General features: G+C 35.4%; 1 long non-coding RNA gene across 2 annotated transcripts; it reads right to left on the bottom strand.

The window, feature by feature from the left end:
• Positions 1 to 1314: 1314 nt before the first annotated feature.
• Positions 1315 to 8385, bottom strand: LOC111767962 (uncharacterized). Of its 2 annotated transcripts, none has more exons than XR_002799927.2 (4): positions 8261 to 8385; positions 6711 to 6772; positions 2024 to 2180; positions 1315 to 1730 (listed from the first exon to the last, which is right to left on the bottom strand). It is a non-coding gene; the product is annotated as an uncharacterized lncRNA (long non-coding RNA). The 2 variants fall into 2 exon arrangements; XR_002799926.2 differs by having other exon boundaries at positions 6711 to 6767.
• Positions 8386 to 21212: the final 12827 nt, after the last annotated feature.

Below are 21212 nucleotides of genomic sequence, written 5' to 3'. Positions count from 1 at the left end.
CTGATTAAGGCCTGTGAACATTTTTTTCTTTTCTTACACACTCCTACATGTTGCTCCAAGTGGTTGTTAAGCAAAGTGGAATTAAGCAACCACTAAAAAAATCTAGTAAACCTACATAGATGTACTGAAATGAAAAACTGCCTGGGGTATATTTATTGAGTTAAAAGGAAGAAAAAGTTGTAGAACAGCATGGGAATTATGGTGATTCCGTAGGTTTAAAACATTTAAAGAAAAATATCAACAAGGATGTAAAGCAAACTGTTTATAATGATTGTCCCAGATGAGAAGAATTGGAGGAAACAAGCAGAACAATTTTAATGTATACCTCATTAAAAACAACAATGTAGGGGTAGTGGTGGGGTTCTTCAAGAAGCTGAGGAGTTTTACCCTTTCCATTTCATCTTTTTGTGATGGCAAAGAAACTTAACAGGCTTTAAAAATATTTTGTGAAAGTATCTTCTAGAATCAAAAGAGCATAGAACTACTTAGAAGACAAAAAGGAAATCATAGAATTGATTTATGTTACAAGTAGTTTATATTACCTAATCAGCTACAACACAATGTCCCTTTCTTCTTTTCCATCACTTGGGATTCTGTTCCCTAAACTGACCATTGGCCTTCACAGCAATGTTTGGAAATTTCTGGTTAGTTACACGGTAGCTGATATTTGTGATGATGAGGGTAGGGGTTGGGGGAGGTGGATGAGTGGGTGTGGCACCAGGATACTCAATCACAAAATTCCTGGGCAAGATCAGAAGAGTAGGTCCTTTGGTATTTTTTAAAGCATCAAGGCAGAAGGATTTGTATTTAAAGACCAGAGATAATAATGGAAAAAATAGTGTTATGGTAACCAAGTCATTGGTGACTCAGGGAGAGTGGTTTTATTATATTTTCATCTGAACTAAAATAAATCGTTTGCACACTAATCAAAGAGAATGCATTTTAAAAATTACCCTAAAAGCTAGAAATTTTCTAGAATTTACCTTTCCTCTAAATTCAAAGAATATTTTATAAATTCAATTTGCTACTTGAAATTTTTTTAATATATCAAGAGCTTAAAGCATCTTTGGTGCTTCATTCAAAGTTTAATACCTTTCTAATTTGATAAAGAGAACCTTTGCCTTCTGCCTCCTGGATTCGGCCTTCTGGATCCCATCTTTTAGATTCCTTTAAGACACAGAAAATCCTGGATCTTGATAATAGAAAATGTTTTGGATAACATTTTTCAGAAATTTCCCCTGATATCCACAGTTCTATAGTCCTGGTTGTGCTCATATCAGTCCCATGAACTCTGGCCATATCTCCAGTCACCACTGAAGAGTAATTCATTTTATTCAGCTTTATCTCCCAAAGATTTGTTGGAAAAATTGAACTCCTCTCCCATTGAATGACCAATCTTGTCTCCTACCCATTCTCAGTCACTACTACACTCTTTTGCCAATGATTCCAAATAGAAGTGATCACCAATGGCTGTAAATTGAAATTCCTATGGCCGCCTCCTCCAAAAAAAATAAATAAAAGGGAAATGCATTTCTGAACATTAAAGTTTCCTGTAATGCAACACATGGTGGGTGAAGTTACTGCTTTGATACTCCCTTCTCTGTGTGACTTGTTGGAAGGGAGCATGTTGCTGCTTCTGCAGTCTGGTTTCCAGTATTCCTCTGAGGATGAGGATGGGTGCAAGCCGCTGCTGGAGTTCTTTGTGATTCCAGGGGATTGTCCCAGCAAGACTGTGATGTTAAATAGATTAAATACCATGAGATATATTATTTGAGAAGTCATTATATGTATTTTTACTCATATATTTCTTATTTATAGACCTATACAGTTTTGCTTATTATTGAGCTGATTCCCAAATTTGCCTGGTATTTCTGAGAAATATCCTATAAATATACTCATCTGAAAGCAGATCTAAAGAGCATACTCAAATGCTCATGGAAATGTAAATGAGATAGAAAAATGGAACTTTTTCTGTTTTCTTAGTTCTACCTGCGACCCCAAGATCAGGAAGAGAATAGGTTACCGTATATTCCATATTGGAAGGCAAGGTGCCAGACCTTCATATTGGACATTCGTGAGATGGGGAACTCTTATTGTTGGTAGTGGTCCACATCCAGCTCTTTGTTGTACAGAAAGTAGTTGAACAGAGTGATGAAAAGTTCTTTAAATCCAAGAGATTTCTTTGGATAGAGTTGTCAGGGTGGAAAAGGGAAGGAATAAGAATTATAAAGGCTTTTACAAATTAATAAGGAAAAAGACATTATCTATTAGAAAAAGAATACAGATTTGCAGACAATTCAGAGAAGCAGAAACCTAAATGGTCAATAAAAATTATGAACGATTTTCATCTTCATTACTCATAGGGTTAATAAAAATTAAAGCAAAAAGGAGATACAATTTTGAATTTTTCAGATTGGCAAAAAAGGAAAAGTCTGACAAGTACAAATATTGGCCAGGATGTGGGGAAGTGGTAACCCTGGTGGTAGGAGTGTAAATTGGCACAATTACTTCGGGGAACAAAACTCAGTACATTTTTGTAAATGGATATAGCACAGGACTCTGCAGTTCTGCTTCTGGGCATATATCCTAAAGCTGTACTGTCCACTATGATAGCTACTAGTCACATGTGGCTATTTAAGTTTACATTTAAATTAATTAGAATTAAATAAAATGAAAAATTCAGTTCCTCAAGTACATTAGACACATTTCAAGTTCTCTCTAGCCATGGCACAAAGCATTGCCATCATCTCAAGTTAACAACCCTTTATTGTATATTTGAAAGTTGCTAAGAGAATAGATCTTAAAAGTACTCATCACAAGCAAAACAAAATTTGTAACCATGTGTGGTGATAGACATTAACTAGACTTACTGTGGTGATCATTTCACAATATTCATATATCAAATCATTATTTTGTACACCTAACACTAATACAAGGTTCTATGTCAATTATATCTCAATAAAAAAGAGGGAAAAATATAATAGAAAATAGTAAAAATGTACAAAAAGCAAAGAAGTCAATATGCACATTTATCAAAAAACATAGCCTAAACTCCTAAATATTTTGGTTAAACAATCTTTTTCTTAGGGAATATGTGGCGATAGAAAAAATAATATACCTAAAAGAACCATAGTCAATTTTTGATTTTCTGCTTTGTAATCTATACATTTCAATTTTTATTGTACAGTTTATGGGTTGTGACAAATGTGTTCTCCTTTCAACTAACACTGCATTTAGCCCTATGATCCTTGCCTTTGATATATACCTTATGCTATACATAAAAATTAGGTCAAATGGACAAAAGCATAAAAGCTAAATCTAGAAAACACCTGTAAAAAGACATAGAAGAAAATCTTTGTGACCTTGTGTTATGCAAAGATTTCCTAGGAGGAAATAGGAAATACTGTTAAGGAACACTTTAATAAACTGGACTTCATCAAATTAGAATCTTTTGCTCTTCAAGTTACCATTGAGGAAATGAAAAGGCAGCACAGAGAAAATATTTCAATATGTGTATCTGACAAAAGACTCATATCCAGAATATACAAAGAACTCTTACAGCTCAATAATAAAACAACCTAACTAAAAATGGGCAAAATATTAAAAAAAGACACTTTATAAGTGAAGGCACACAAATTGCCAATAAGAACTTGAGGAGATGCTTAACGTCTTTAGTCATCAGAGAAATGCTGATCAAATTCATAATGGGATATGGTTATGCATCCACTAGGGTGGATAAAGTTAAAAAGACTGACAATGGTAAGTGTGGGAGAGGAAGTAGAGTAACTAAAACTCTCATGGGTGGCTAGTAGGAGTGCAAAATAGTACAGCAACTTTGGAAAAGTTTTGCAGTTTCTTATAAAGTTAAAAATACTCTTATTACATGACCCTGCAATTTTTCTCCTAGGTGTTATAACAGAAAAGAAAACCTACATCTACACAAAGACCTGTATACAAATATTCATAGTAATTTTATTGACACTATCCCAAAGCTGGAAACAATCCAAATGTTCAACAGAATAGCTCTGAGTATAAAATATGCAATAAATACTACTGCTTTCCCTTTCTCCATTTCTTGTTATTCTGTGGTCATAAAATCAGGTATAATCATGAGTGATTCAATTAGATGTTATTTTATGGTCTATAGGGATTGTGTTATTTGATCAAATGGGAAGGGAGAAAAAAACACAAGATTCCATCAAATTCAAAGTCTTTAGATTTAGAGTAGTAGATATTTAGATATTTCATAGATGAAGTCATGTAATATAGACTCAGTCAATTAATGTAGCAACTTGGGTAGGTTTTGCAGTCCTCTGTGAATAGATAGATGAACCACATCATGTAATGACTCTAACTAAGGGACATGAGCTAAATGACCTCCTTTTTTTTTTTTAAGTAACTTTGCTCCTTTTATGGACTGTAACTAGGACTCAGTGTGTTTCATCATTTTCACCAAAAAGAAGGAAGTCAGCATACCAGTCCAACTCCCTGGGTATGATGCTACCTCAACAATTAAGAAGGGACGCCTTCGAATTGTTTGAAATAGCATAATTCTTTCCTTGGTGGATAAGCATCTGTATTAGTTTCCTATTGATGCTGTGACAAATTTCCACAAACTTACTTGCTTAAAACAACGCAAATTTATTGTCTTACAGTTCTAGAGATCAGAAGTGCAAAGTAGGTTTCACTGGGCTAAACTCACAGTATGGGCAGGATTGACCTCCTGCTGGAGGGTCTAGCGGAGAAGCTGTTGCATTACCTTCTCCAGCTCTCAGAGGCTGATTTATAGCTAAGTGGAGAAAAGCTCAAGGAAATCAGATCTATAGCATTGACAGTGCTTTTGGGTGTGTTGAGGAATCTGAGTATATTTGGTAATTCAGTTACTTGAAAAATTTAAGAGACTTTTGTCTGTTAGAGTAGCAAGTCAGTCTTGCACATCCAACTTAAAATGTGCTATTGAAGAGTTGATTTAAATTTGTGATTTTAAATTGAAATCTTGTCAATTTGTAAGTAGTATCAGAACATTGAAGAGAATATAAGGTGAAGCCTCTTGGGTTTTGAAGAATTACTTCTATGTCTGGGAAAACTCACTCAACTAGAGAATTAAACTACTTAAAAGCTAATAAGAAATATTTATGAATTCAGTTTAAGTGACTAATGAGGTTAAATTAACTAAATTTGTAAAGGAGAGCACTTTAATTAAAGACTCATTTAAAATGAATCACTAAAATTTGCCAGACTTAAATGCAATGATGATATTTGTAAGTTAGGCTTATTAGAACTGGGGACAAAATAGAGGATCACATCAATGGCAATGTGTAAGTTTGCCAGTTTTCAGACGGCATACTGAAAAACAAAAGAAAGTTTCCTCTAACTAACCTCTCCATCTGAGACATTAGGTCAGTGAAGATTTCTTTACAAAGTAGGAATAAAACTTATTAGAAAGCATGCCACTTATTTACAGTTTAAATAAAATATAATTATTCGATACAGACAAGTTTCTAAGGTGATTTTGTCTGAATTTATGTCACCAGAATTAAATATTTGCTAGTTCCTTAATCCTAATATATAATCTATAATGATCTCATAGTAGGCGCTCAAGACATTATTTCCTCTAGATGATCAAACGCTTTTTTGGATTTTCCATCCATCCATCCATTCATTCATTATCGAACTCCTACTATGAATCAGATATTTTGTTGAATGCTAGTTAAACAAAGACGAAAAAGAGGTGGCCTTTGGCTTCTGTGCCCTTGTGTTTTCATGTAAGCACCAGGAAGTAGAAGGAATCAAAATGGTATTTGAGAAAAAAAGATGGATAGGATTACTAAACAAATACAATAATACTAAGATGACACCGAGTACTAACAACATCTTCATTTATTTTTATCAATAAGACATACAGAGAGATAGCAATAGATAGTGTGCTTATTATTTAGTGCATAAAAACAAAATGATTTCTTTGAAAATTGTCTTGGCTAACAATTATATTTTTTAATATGCTTTAAAGTCCATTGTGAAAAACTAGCCATGTTTGATTTCTCAAAAGCTCCTTTAAAATTTATTTATGCTGAGTGCTTCTATTCTTGTGCTTGCCTCTATTTGCCCTCCTCACCACCCATGCCCCCAGACAAGCATCAACAAAATAAACCCGGAAAAAAACAGATAGGCAATATGCCTTGTCTGGACTCATTTTTATGTAGGAAATTGTAACCAGGTCGTTGTTTTCTGTTTCAGAATTTCTTACAAAGATACATTCACTGTGTAAAATTGTTGCTTCGTGATTTTGAACCTAAGACAAAAAGCAGCTTTCAATTCTTGATTATAGCTTCTCAAAATGTACAGTATAATTAATGTTGAAAGAGCGATTATATTCTAAGTCCTTGTTTCACACCCATTCAAACTTTCTCTTGTTTTTAACTTTGGGAATTTTAGTGACATTTTAAGAACAAAGGTGAATTTTGTGGGACACAGAGAGAAAAACGGGCAGGTGTGTTATAATTATTAATACACATGAGAATATTTCACACACATTATATTTATGTTTGAATTTTGAATAGCTAAAAAAAGCCTCACTCTATGACATTCAACTGTTCAGGGAGGCATTCTTTGTTCATTTCATCTAAATAATTTCCCTCCACCCAATCCTTTCCATATCAGTGCTCACAGGTTATTTCCTTCATACACATTATCCCACATTATTTGCTTACCTTCTTAGTCTGGGTCCCTCTGCTAGGAAAATCAGCTCTGTGATGCAGGAGCCTCTTCTGTTCTGACACAAAACAGACATTCAAAATATATGTGCTGAATGAATAAGTGAATGAATAAATAAATAAATCACTCCATTTCCAACTTTAAAAGAAAATTATAAGGGATACAATTTGAGGTATTCGATAGTGGTTTTCAAATAAAAAATTAGCAACCACAAGCAGGCCAAATATTTTTCTCATTTTCTTTTTTTAGTTTCAAAAAAATTTTTGGGAAAAGTTCTTTTGGAATAATCTGAAAATTAATATTTTTCAAACTCTAGCTGCAGAAGCCTTGCATATCAAGTCTTACAAATTGTTTTCTAGTTACTTTTCCCAGTGTTAAATGGTGTATATTTGTTGCCTAGTTATGGTCAATCGCTCGTGTGGTTTTGGGGCAATAGTTTTAACCAAAGCCATGGTTCAAGCTGGGTGTTGGTTATAAATATGTTTTAACAGAGTGTTTGCCCTAAGCAATCATCCCATGATAATTTAAGTTCTTTGAGAGCTAGAAGTTGGTCTGTTTTATTCATTGCTGTGTTTCAACTCCATCAACAGTGAGTGATGCATAGTAAGTTCTCAATACTTGTTGATTGAATTAATAGACAGTTCCTTGGATGCCAATGAGGCAGTAATCATGACATGGAAGCCAGAACTTGACAGTATATTGGGATAATTTTCAGAGAACAGACCCTAGACAGGCAAAATAAGAGTTGGAGAATATATAATCACCAAGTTCAGGAAGAATCAGGAGAGCAAAAATCCAGGTATATAAGTAGGACGTCAAAGTTAGATTGACAATTGTGGTGAAGGCAGTAAAAGTCTGAATTCACAGAGACGGAGAAGTCTGGTCTAGGAACCAGCAACTGGAGAACAGTAATATGAACTTGACTCTGAAATACCATTTATTTTAGTGAACAATGCTTATATCTGTTACATGCCAAGGACATGGATATTTAAGTTGATAAACGTCTATGGATAAAATGAGGGATCGGGTCAAGATCAGGTAAAAAAGTAATTTTTGATGGTGGATTTCAGCACAGTGACTGTGTTTTCATAAAGATGACCAAGGATGGGCTCGAGCAGATTAGGTAGAACAGAAATTATTTGGTTGTTTCTGACTTTGACACTAGTATTAATACCACTTATGTTTTCTTGTACGTTATGTTTCCTTATAGTGAATAATTGTTAAACATGAGCATAAAACTACTTAGAATTAATAAAAGAATCTCAGGCCAATAAAAATGCATGTTAGAATGCCTAAGCAGTTTTCTTATCCCTTTGATTTCACTGGGGAGGAGAGAGGGGTAGAAAAGATGGATCATCATGAGGGAAGTTGAGACCATAAAGAGGGACTGCTGGTTACCCAGCTGAGGTGGACTTAGTATCAAGAGAATGGTGACCAAGGCTGTCATTGGTGGTTCTCTGCTCAAATGTCCTCTGCCTACCCAAGAATGACATGCGGACAGATTCTGTACATCCATAAGGCTTCCGGAATCTTTCTACTTTCTTACCTAGGAGTATGTTCAGCCTGGACATTGGACGGGTACAAATTGCGAGGCAGTTAAGAGTGAAGAACAGGAGTCCCCGGATAAATATCGCATGTTCATGTCCCTTCAGTGGGACAATTCTTTGGCACATTCTACATTGTGACTCAGTGGATACACTCCAAGATTGAGTCCCATGTTCACATGGTAACTACTCATCAGCATACCCTTTATTGGCTTTCTTCCCTTCCCTGCAACATTCTCTCACTGTCTAACTGTGCTTCCTGGGATTATATGCCAAGTAAAGGACTTGCATCCCAACCCTCAGCCTAAAGTCTGCCTTGGAGGGGACTAAAACTAAGTAACAACTATTTAATGGGAAAAGCAAAACAATGTTGAACCATCTTCTAGACCCCATGCATATTCTCAATCTTTTCAAGCTTATTTTCTTATTGTTTATGCACTATATCTGAGCATCCTTCCAAATGTTCATACTATGTATAACAGATTATCCATTAAATGGCAATCACTGAAGGCTTTTCAATACATCAGGTTTTATGGGTACCCAAATTAGAATGTTCAGTATTAAGAAATAATATTCATTTTAAAAGAGTAAACATTGTGCTTTGTAATTTAAATTAGATGAAATTTAGGCATGTAGAATTTAATCAATCTTTATATATGTTTCTAGATAATAAATTGATTGTAAGAGATTGATATTTGCTTAATTTTGTACAATTCTGACTTAATATATAAATATGTAACAATTTGTGACCACGTAAATTTTAACCATTGCATAGTCATTCTCTACAAATTGGTTCTGATGTAAACATTCACTTAATTAGATTGTGAATCTAGATGAGGCTGACTGAAAAACATTTTTGTAAATTTTCAAAACATGACTAATGGATTTTTAATTTTTCAATTTGTTTCCCATGATTTTCTTGTTTCTTTTTTTCTTAAAAGTAATAACACATAGATTGCTTGCTTCTTTTCTCTTTTAAAATATAACTATTTTGCAATAATGGGGACAAAAGGTCTTATTTGTGAAATGTACAGATTGGAAATTCTAATAAAAATGAGCACATTTTCATACTATTTGAAGTAAAGATTTGTAAATAGTAATTTATAAACTTTTTAAGTTCAGAGACGTCTTCCAATTGAAAACAAAAAAAAGACTAGTTTTAGCTTTTGATTATTGGAAGAGGGACTGAAGCCTATTATAACTTCATTAACATATTAAAATACTAAAAATTTTTTGCAAGAGATCCCTTATTTTAGTCTCTAGACAGTATTTTTTTTTCTTTTTGGAAGATTGACCCTGAGATAATATCTGTTGCCAATATGCCTCTTTTTGCTTGAGGAAGATTGCTGCTGAGCTAACATCTGTGCCAATCTTCCCCTATTTTGTACTTGGGTTGTCAGCACAGCATGGCTTGATGAGCAGTGTGTAGGTCCGCACCTGGGATCCAAACCTGAGAACCCTGGGCGACCAAAGCAGAACATGCGAACTCAACCACTACACCACTGGGCCGGCCCCCAGACAATACTTTTTTAAAAATAGTACTTGGCAATAACTTCCAGTGATCTATGGCCCTCCGGTTGGGAAATGCTACTCTAAGCCAGTGGGTTTAAAATATATAGAATATCAGAATTTCTTGGGGAGATTTAAAAAAGTAGAGTCTTTGTTCTACCCTCGACATATTGAAATTAAAGTCTCTGCTTGTGGAGCTCTAATATGCATATTTTAAATATTTTACGTCAACCAGCAGATGTAGTGCTGGTATTTACACCAGCCCTTGGTACCCACTAGAGATCTTTTTGGGTTTTGCTGATATATAGATACCCTCTCTCTCTACCGTGTTTTTCCCCACACACCAGCTCCCTGGTCCTAAACCATTCACCAATTCTCTTGGGACTATTCCACAATTAAATTGAAAATATCTTTAATCACAATTTCCTTTAACCAATTTCATATCACAGTTATGCTAAAGTTGTATTAGTCAATGGATAATAGACCTCCAAGTTTCCAGTTTTAAATAATACTGTGATCGTTCTACTACACCAGAGCTTAAGGCAGTTGGAGATGTGTAGGAGATGCATTTTGGCTTAAACCTTCGGAGTTTTCTTTGGGAAGGAAGAATTTTGGTTTCTTTGAGAATTAGCTTAGAGCTCAGGAAATAAGCCTGGCTATAAATACGGATGTGGGAATCATCAATATCTGCTTCAAACTGCGGAGAGGTAAAGCTTAGGAAGGATTACAAGTCATGAACCAAGAGCAAAGTCTTGAGAAATCTGGGGGAATTTCAACATTCAAGAAGTGGGCAGAACTAGAGGATACTGAAAAGTAACATTGAGAGTGGTAGGTAGGGTATCAGCGGGGAGTGCTCCTAAAATAGTTGGTGAAAATGTGAATTTTAAGAAATAAAAAATAATAGGAATATCCATATTGAAATATGTGTAGGAAAAAAATAAAAAGAAGACTATGAGTTTTGGCAAATTGATTGATAACTTCAGTAAGAGCAGTTTCAGTGGGGTGACTGGGCAAGTAAACAGTAATAAAAAATAGCCGTGGATTAAAGAGTGACTGGGAGGTAAAGAAGGGAGAAAGCAAACACAAACACTTTTTCAAGAACTTTTCCTGTGAAGGTAAGATGAGAGGGGGTGGTAGCTAGAGGTTGGTTTTAACATGATTTCTTATGTTGGGACATACTTAATTAAATGTGACAGTAAAGGCATTAAGGGCATGTATCCTAAAGCCAGACTGTAGGATTTTAAATTCTAGTTCGTCCACTGACTAGTGCTGTGGATACTTGGGTGATTGGTTGTCAGCCTTTCTTCTTTCTGATATGCATTGAGGCCATATGCTTCCTCTAAGTGTTGCTTTAGCTGCATTCTGCAAATTTCCCCATGTCTTGTACTTGTTTTTGTAATCATTCACTTAAAAATGTTTTTAAATTTTCATTGAGATTTCTTTTTTGACCCAAGGATTTTTTTTTTTGAATTATGTTTATTTCCAAATATTTGGAGATTTTCTAATTTTGTTTGATTTTTAAGAAATATTCTTTTCTGAATGATTTTAATACTTTAAAATGTGTTCAGTCATGCTTTTTGGTGCACCACACAGTCTATTTTGGTAAACGTTCCACATGATTTGGACAGAATGTATGTTCAGGAGTTGTTGACTACATGACAATTAGGTCAAGTTATTCATCTTTTTGTGTTTGTTTGCTGATGAAAAATTTTCTGAGTTTTTGTCTGAAAATGTCTTAGTTTTAACATTTCTGTTGATAGATATTTTTTGTAGCATATAAAATTTTGGGTTAACGGTTATCTTCTTTCATCACGTCAAAGCTGCCTCATTGTTTTCTGGCTTCCATTATTTTTGTTGGAAAGTCAACAGAGAATGTCTTGGATACTCAAATTCTACCGCCTTGGTTGATCTCTAGTGCCTTTGATCAGCTGCAGTTTCAAAATTTCTATACAATTTTATGAGTTTTATTGCAGGAGAATGGGTTGGTTGACTGAAAGCTGCTCCATCATAACTGGAAGCAGGACTATATTTTTTGTATTACTGTTAATCAATATATTTGTAGTATTCCCTATATGTGTAGGGATTGAAAAGCAAGCTCAGTGTAAGTTGTTTGATAAGAGAAACCTGATGGAATCAACTGAACCCAAGTTTGTGTGCTGTAATTTCCTGAGGCTTTATTAGCAACTGTATACATGCTGGAGGAGGGTAGTTTTCAGAAAAATGTGGCTTCCCGTGTAGGAAATGGTATGTTGGGGGTCTGAATAATCTTGGGGATATGCTAAAGACACTTTAATTTTTGCATGAGAAAAATAATACATCACAATCAAACATTCTACCTTTGAAATAAGTCATGGTTCAAAATAAACTAAAATATGGAATGATTTTAATCACTTGGAAGAATGCAAGAACAGGAAATTTATTTGTCACTGATGCTAGGAGCATTCCTCAAGGTGCCAAGAAGCCTGATATTTCACACGTAGAAAAGAAAATATAATGTTCACACACCATGTGGCCTTATAGTGAAGAAAACTTAATGTTAAATATAGTTTATTGGTTTTAGAATTTTATAATCAACCTATAGGCAAAGTATGATGAAAGTCCATCATGGTTTAAAATTTAATTTAAATACAACAACACGGACAGTGTAAAAGTCAAAGTCTAGCTTGCAGAAGGAAGAAAACATAAGAGAATGTGAGGAGGAAGGGTTTAGGTACTAACATTCTCACGGCATGTAGTAAGGAGTCAAATGACGCGGGAATTTAAAAAAAAGCCTAAATGCATTATTGAATCTACAAAGTTACCTAATTAAAAAATTAAAGATAAGAATTTGTCTGTCATATATTGGAGGATAAGAAGCAGAGTGGTGATGTAGCAAGTTCATTCCATCCTCATATTTTGTAGCAGGACTTCAGGAGATATTATATGAAGTTAATGAAATAAAAATGGCATAAGCATATTATTTAAAGTCACAAAGTGGCCATATGAGGAATTAAGAACAAAAACAATTAGAAGAGATTTTTCTCTGCAAGGTGGAGTGGGATAAAGTGGAAATAAGATAGGAGAAACTTGCTTCTCTACATAAACTCTGATTATTTTAACATCTTGTGCATATGTCACTTTAATGAACATTTAAAAGCATTTATAAAATGTCATCTGAAGACACCACATCTTTCTGATGTGGTAGCTTTAATAAACCAAGCTAAAAACTTTTCCATCTTAAGAGGAAATCTGAGACAAGGATGCTGGGATTGAAGTCAAGAGGAGCCTAAGGAAGGAGAAGATTCTTTATGTCTCTGACAGAGGGAATATGTGAAGTGAGAATGAGAATCCAGCGTAGAGGGTAAGAGACTGCTGGAGAGAGGGGGATAAACTAACTTGATTAATAAATACATAAAGCGAAGATTTAATTTCTTTAACTTTGGGTTGTAAGACTGTGTTTCTTTGAATGAGATTCAGTATGGAGTCAAAGTTACAAAGAACCGCTAGTTATATTTTGAATACATGTAAGATTTCGTTATGAAAACAGCTTATTTTTCTTAACATTTCTCCTTTCAGTCACAGTATCATCAGTTTAGCCAAATGATTCTTCTCTTTAAACACGATTATTCTCCAAACTTCCCTTTCTATTTCAAGTCCATATTGCATTCCATTGCCAAATGTCTTAATAAAATACCTCTTTTATCACAGTAATTCTTTGTTCAGGAATTCAAAATGACTTTCTACTGTATAATGCATTCAAAAGTATTACCATATAATTTACAACTATTAATGAATTACACTGAGACAAGAGGTGTGAGCCAGTGATGTCTTGAACACCCTGGGTTATATAGGGTCACCCTCGCTTTTAATCTATGATCATCTGCAAGGCCTGTACTTCCTTTTTCTTTAACAATGACTTTTCTTCTAGCTACAATTCATCCTTCTCATCTTTTCTCTTTCTCTCTTTTGAAATCCATCCTGATTTTCAAGAATAAGAAATCCTTCCTCAAGGTTTCCTAACTATTTGTTTCACCCTCCCCTTCTTAACACTTTAGTCTCTGTTACGCCACATAGCACTTCATTGAAGAAGGCTTATATTGCATTCCCAGTGTTTTACAGAATTGATTCTTGCTTTCTCAGGATCGTAAACTCCTTGACAGCAGAGGTTGTTAAATCCTGTATCAGTCAGGGCCTCAGAAATGAACAGTCAGCCACTCACAGTAGACATTTTAGGAGATTTTAGTGAAGGGGCTTCTGGCAAAGGTGTGGGCAAAAACCTCTAAGGGATGGTGCTACATCCTGGGGCTAACAACCAGGGGTACTGTACCACATGCTAAGCCTGAGGGGGCAAGTAGAGGGAGCTGTTCCCAGGACCCAGACAGAGAGGGTCATCTGATGGTAGCTGTAACTGGCAGAGGGGCATAGCCACTTGGATAGAGGCCTGAGTGATGACCCTGATCTTTTTCTTCTCCCTACCTCTGTGATGTTTTTTTTCTCCCCCCAAATATTAACTAGCTTCTACATGGATTGATCATCTGGCCAATCCCGTCTACCTGGTCTAACAGTGAAATTACTGCTATCCCCACAGGCCTCCACTGGACCGTCAGGAGTGGTTCAGCCATGCTTTTCCCTCCACTTGCCAGTCCCTTTCTGTTTGGGGAAGGGATTTTATGATATTTTTCACATCACAGAGCAGAATTTAGGACTCAGAGCAGATAATCCATACACATGCGTTGACAGATTGTTGATCTGATAATTTTTGACACTTATGATTTTTAAACATTAATTGGAATTTTTCTTTTGTTAATCCTTTTCCTGCAAAACCAAAAAAACCTGACCTAATTTCCTGGCTCTCACAATTAATATTTCATTACTAAAAGTGAAATAATAAATTCAATTTTAGAGTTATTTATTTCTTGTTTCCTTTCACTATTTATTGGTTTATTTGAAAAAAGAATAAACATGTTCAGAGGTAGCATACACCACAGAGTTTACGAATCTCTTTAATATATATCATCTCTGCATCTTCAGCTCTTTTCTTTGAGTTCACTATAAACAATTCTCTTTAGCCATATTTCATATCGTTTTCAAATTCTTCTTTTTTCTACTCTGGTTAATTTCTGTTGATGATAAATATGAGACTAATGTCTTACAGATTTCTCTCCCTTCTTCATTAGCTCCACAGATTTTTCTTGGCCTCCAGAAAGGTGTGGAAGCTTTTTGAAAGATGCTTTTTTAAAATGCAGCTTTCTACTCTGATCCATTGGAAATAGTGTACTTCATATCCACTTACATTTGCCCTGTAATTGCAATACTTAATTTCTTTAATGTTTTAGGAGTGAATTGGTCTATAAGCAAACTTTTTGCCATACTGAATTTCAGTATAGTGGTTTCTACTAATATGTGTATTTTTTTCTTTTTGCAAGAATATTTGTCTTTCTCTATTCTCAAAGATGGATTGATCTTCTGTTTATTGTATCCTGATAAACATCTGTATTTCCAATATCCGCTAGCGCTATTAGATGAACTCAGGTGCGGTCTACTATCATTTAATCCTTGTCATAACCATTTACACATACTGTTCCCCTATTTCACCATTTTCCTCTTTTGCCTCCAAATCTGCTCATTTGTACAGTTTGGTCCCATTCTTTGAGTTTTAATCAAATTGTTTCTCACCAATTTTTTGTGTATTGCATCTGAATGGCATTGAGTCCTAAATCTGCACCCTCCCCTGATGTTCTCCTTCCATTTCTTTCTTTCTTTTACAAATTATATCCATTTGTGTTGACTTTCTATTTAAAAAATGCTTCCTTCTGGTTTCAGTTTCCCCACTCAACCAAAACCTCTTCAGTAGCTCCACAGATTTTTCCTGGCCTCCAGAAAGGTGTGGAAGCTTTTTGAAGGATGCATTAAAAAAAAAAATGCATTATATATACTTTTAATTCATCTTGCTTTTTCTTGTGTCACTTTTTATTTAGATATTTTATAATCAGTACCTGTGAAAGTAAACTTGCTATATTCTTTCAATACGGGTCAGATTTTATGAAAAATTTTTGCTCACAAAGAAGGTTAAGAAAAGCCACAAACATTTATTCTCTTCTGCTCCTTGCACCATGTACGTGAGGTTAGCACGCTGCCTTATCCCCGTCTGAAGTAACAGACTTGATAAAGCCTGATGCTTGGTTCATTTTAAATAGATATTCTACTTAACGGCAAGGTTGAGAAACTCCTGCCAAGTCTAATAGGCATGCATGCTTTCAGGTAAATAGAGCTCATAACTTTACAGCCCAGAACAGCAGGGGTTGAGTCAACTAAATTTTTTATTATAGTCATTTAGGAATTCATTTAAATATTGCTCATCAGCATCCATTGATCTCAACATTTTTCATACAGCCTGAGAGGCTGGTATACATGCAGCCCTAATGTATTAGAATCTATCAGATCGTTTATGCAAAATTTCCTGGCACAATGTGTTGATTTCATTTCATGGTTTGTTTTAGGCTGTAGCAGTACTGAAGTAAATTCCATTTCAACTTAGACTGATGCATCTTGTTTAGTTCTGGTTACTTGGGGTTGATTGGTGTAATGAATTTCTCCCTTACTGAACTACAAGTTAATCCTTTCAAAGTCAATAAGTTTATGTGCATAATAATACAAATACACATTTCTGTTGTTTCTGGCTCAGTACTTTCTGCAGAAAGAAGTAGTTTTCCTGCTTAATGAATGAAAATCATTGCTTAGAAGTTCAAATTTCATCTGCACTGAGTGAATGAAGTCAAGAATATGGAGCTTCAGCTTAATCTGGCATATTTACATTCTATGATACAGATATGAATTTTGGGGCGTATCACGTCTTATGTTGCTCAAATGGTTATATTTTCTGACTTCTCACGTGAAAGATTGTGTGAATTTTTACTAATCTCTATGAGTCTGCAAATATTTGGCATATGCATAGTGTTCTTGTCCACCCAGAAAGAATAGAAGCTTTGTCCTCTTAAATCATCATGGCCTGTCATAAACTTCAATGTATCAAAGAAGAATCTATCAAAGAAAACATAGAAGTACCTGTTGGACCTTATAGATTTCACTGATTATAAATAGTATTATTAAAAAATACAAAACATCTGATTAGTGTTTGGTCTCTGTGAAGAACAGAACTTAAATCCCTTTATATCAGCACTGAGATTTAATTTCATTAAAATACAACAAATTTAAACCATTAAAGATCCAAAGACATTGGCTTTGTTGTCACATATCTGGTGCTCTCTGCTCTTGTAATGTGATGCGTGTTGAAAGTAGTAAGATATGCATGCTTCATACCCATCTTAAGGCCTCCTGGCCCCCTTGATGGAGGTGTAGAGATAAACCAGAAACACTCATCTCAATGTTATAAAGTTTGTCTTATTGTGTTATAAATGCCCATTTCCATGTCTATATATTCCAAGAAACTAAAATTTCCAGAGGGGTTCCTAGAGATGATTTGTGTGTACTTTTCCTCTACCAGTTATTTTTGAACTTAGCATGGTGCCTGGCACCTTATAAGCACTCAGGAAATCTTTCCTGGATGAAGGCTTGTGATAAAGTGTTCATCATAAGCGAGGAATGAGAAAAGTTTTAGTGAGGAGTATAAGGACAAACCACTGAACATAATCTAGTTGTTGAGATGGTGAATATGCAAAAAAGGCACAAGACCCTGAATAATTACTGCCAAATACATAGATCCTATGAGGATCAGTGAGGGAGAGACTTAACTTTGGGCTAGAAAAGGCTTCACCATGGAAGAAGAATTTGAGCATATTTTTCAAGAACAGTTTTTATCCACCATTAGCCTAGTGTTGCTTAAACACAGGGATTCTATGATTATTCGTTTTTGTATTCCTATTGCCTACCACACTGGTACGAAGTACGAGTTTCATGAATCTCTCTTAAAAGCCTATTAGATGAAGATGGCAAGAAGTATTTTATAGATCAGAGCATGGGGTATACAGAGTTATGAAATATCATATGAAAAACCGGGCTAGACTCAGATGAGGCAGGAGTGAAAACTGGTGGAAGAAATCTCAACAATCTAAGATAGGCAGATGACACCATCCTGCCAGTAGGCAGGAAGCAGCAGTGACTTTAAACGACTTCTGACCAAAGTGAAAGAAGAAAATGCCAAAGCAGGATTGCATTTAAACATCAAGAAGACAAAAATCATGATTGCACAAGAACAATACAACTTTAACGTAGGCATTGAAATTTTTAAAGAGTTTGTTTACCTTGGTTCAGTCATCAATTTAAGTGGATACTTCAGCCAAGAAATCAAGAGAAGACTGAGACTTGGAAAGGCAACAATGAAAGAATTAGGAAAGTTCATGAAGTGTTAGGAAGTGTCATTAGAGACAAAGGCTGAGGTTATTCACACCATTGTATTCCCAATTACTATGTACAGATGCAAAAGCTGGACAGTGAGGAAGCCTGGCAGGAAAAACATTGATTCATTTGAAATACAGTCATGTGCTGCATAATGATGTTTCAGTCAAAAATGGACCACTTATACGATGGTGGTCCCATAAGATTGGTACCATATAGCTTAAGTGGGTAGTAGCTATGCCATCTAGGTTTGTGTAAGTGCACTCTATGATGTTTTTAAGTGACACATAACTGTATGGTGTTGGAAGATAGTTCTACCGATACCCTGGACTTCCAGGAAGATGAATAAGTGGGTTCTAGAGCAAATGAAGCCTAAACTATTGCTGGAGGTAAAGGTGATAAAACTTAGGCTGTCCTACTTTGGGCACATCATGAGAAGGCAAGATTCTTTGGAAAAGGAATTAATCCCAGGAAAAGTAGAAGGCAGGAGGAAAAAAGGAAGACCAAATATGATGTGGATTGACTCCATAAAGGAAGCCATAGGCATGAGTTTGCAAAAGCTGAGCAGGCTATTGAGGACAGGACCTTGTGGACATCACTCCTTCATAGAGTCACCAGGAGTCGGAGCCAACTTGACAGCAAGTAATAGCAAATTTAGGCAAGGAAGTGTTACTAGACCATCCTAACTACTATATGAGATATCTGTGGCTTGAGGAATAAACCACAGACATGGAATGCAGGTTCTAGTCATGACAGCAAGCCATGGCTCTATAAGCTCAGGGAAGCTACTTCATCTCTCTGAGTCTCAGATGATAATCCATAAAATGAGAAGTATCATATCCACCACCAAGTTTTTTGTGAGAATTAATTGAGGTAATGTACATGTTATGGACTGAGTGTTTGTGTCCTCCCCAAAATTCGATTGCTGAAATCATAACCCCCAATGTGATGGTATTAGGAAGTAGGGCCTTTGCAAAGTAATTAGATCATGAGGGTGGAGCTATTGTGAATGGGATTAGTGCCCTTATAAGACACAGGAGAGAGATTTCTGTCTCTTTGCCAGCACTTTAATCTTGGACTTCCCAGTATCCAGAACTTTGAGAAATAAATGTTTGTTGTTTAAGCCACCCAGTCTATGGTAGTTTTGTCACAGCAGCCCAAACTAAGACAGTGTGTCAAAATGTCTAATTAGGTGCCTGGAGTGGGAAGTTCTTAATTAAAATGTTTTTTAAAAATACAGGATGGAAATGGGATGTTGAAGCCAGGTGGTATTTGATTCTAGGATAAAGAGTTATATGGTATTTAAAAAATTGTTCTACAACTCTCCTGGGATCCGTTCAAGCAATGCATTGGGACCATCAGAAATGGTCTTTATGTCTAACAAGAGGTGAGCCCATAATGTTCTTTTAGACATTGTTGTGATTGTGATTCCTTACCCTGAATTGATCATGAGACCACGTTTTTCCTTGACTGTGGATAAGTAGACAACCAGGGTTCTCTCAGCCAACAGGAGCTCAGCAGTTTGGTCTTGGGGCTCTGGAGGTCCCCACTGAGGATGTACATGGATGAGAGAATGATGGTTTTCTCTTCAACTTCTGGTACATGCAGAACTCCTGGACTTCACTTATGGAGTTCATGTAAATCTCATAGGAAGGGATTCAAGACATTCTCTAATTAACATACCCTTGCAGTTAGATCACTTGGCACTGTATGAAAGCTATACTACAGAGAAAGTCAATGTGCTGGATGTTTTCCACTTCCTCCTGCAGATTGACTGTCCACCTGTCTCTGCTTTTCTCTGTGCTATGTACTCACCTGGGCTTCCTTGACCTCTGGTTTTCAGTTGCGTTTTTCCAGTGGAAGGCAGTGTGGAATATTAAAAGGTGGAGGAGAAGTTAGTTGAGGTATTTATTCTATCTGTTTCTTCCCTGCTAGACTGAGAATTGGTGGTAACAGTTCTTTTACTAAGGTCACTGATCCTGTTGGACAAACCTTCCACCGGGGCTCTGGTAACATCCACCTCTCCTTGCCTTTCTAGGCCCACGTGTGGTCATGGCTTTCTGCTTTTGTGGGTACTTGAGTCCTTTGTCCTCTGTTATTAGTTTCCTCAACGCTGTCCAAATCTTTGTAAACTGCCCTTTCATTAAACTTCATTCAATTATCATTTCTAATTAGTCAACTATTTCGTGAGTCCAACTATTGGATTCTGACCAGTACTTCTGGTAATTAATTAATATTAATATTAATAAAATATTTCTTCAGTAACATTTTTTAGTAAAAGCTTATGATCAGTCTAGCAAACCCATCTTCAGATTTGCGAGGCAAGCTTAGCTCTTAACTGATGTTTATTAAACATGTATATATATGCAATATTGAGTTTTGCATAGTTGTTCTCCTTACCTGATTATTAAATATTAATAAAATTTAAAAAGTGCTAGCACTTAGGTCCTATTTACTCTTGCTTTGAGGAGCATATTTGCAAATGTTAAAAGAGTAATTGGAGAAATGCTGGAAATCAACATTAATTACTCATTGAAATGAGTAACAAGATGTGAGGTTTGGCACGAACAAATGTTTGTTCCTGATAAAAAGTAGATCTTTGTAGAGGTGCTAAGAAGATGTCACTTTATGATCAGTCAGTTTCACAGTTGAAAGTTTGCCTCAAGTTTTGGGCTTTTTATTAAACTTGGTTAAAATGAACAGCTTTTTCCTTCTAGTTACTAGGTTTATCTTTGAAATATTGCTATCTCTGTATTTGCTTTATGTTTGATCTAGAAACACAATAAGAGATGCATATTAGGATGTTAAAAGTACATATATTAGTGAGTAAAAGATGGAATGAGGGTGCTCTTGGATATTTATAGTTGTTGACAAAAGCCACATGATGTGAATTTATATTGTATTCAAGATAAAGCCATCATTAGACATGATTAGAATTTATGTGAAAATGAGATAGGTAGAAGAAATAAATTGTTGGTTTGAACAAAGTGTTATCTTTTTCTGAGGGAACATATTCCAATGCTTTGTTTGTTACTCTTACTGCAATAGGATGTATTCTTGAATGACAGATGATTATTTGAGAAAGAAATTCTGGTTTTAAGCAGAATGATC

The sequence above is a fragment of the Equus caballus genome, chromosome 14 (assembly GCF_041296265.1).
Source record: "Equus caballus isolate H_3958 breed thoroughbred chromosome 14, TB-T2T, whole genome shotgun sequence".
Classification (NCBI taxonomy): domain Eukaryota; kingdom Metazoa; phylum Chordata; class Mammalia; order Perissodactyla; family Equidae; genus Equus; species Equus caballus.
The sequence above is the reverse complement of the archived record's forward strand: the minus strand, read 5'-3'. Positions and strand labels throughout refer to the sequence as shown.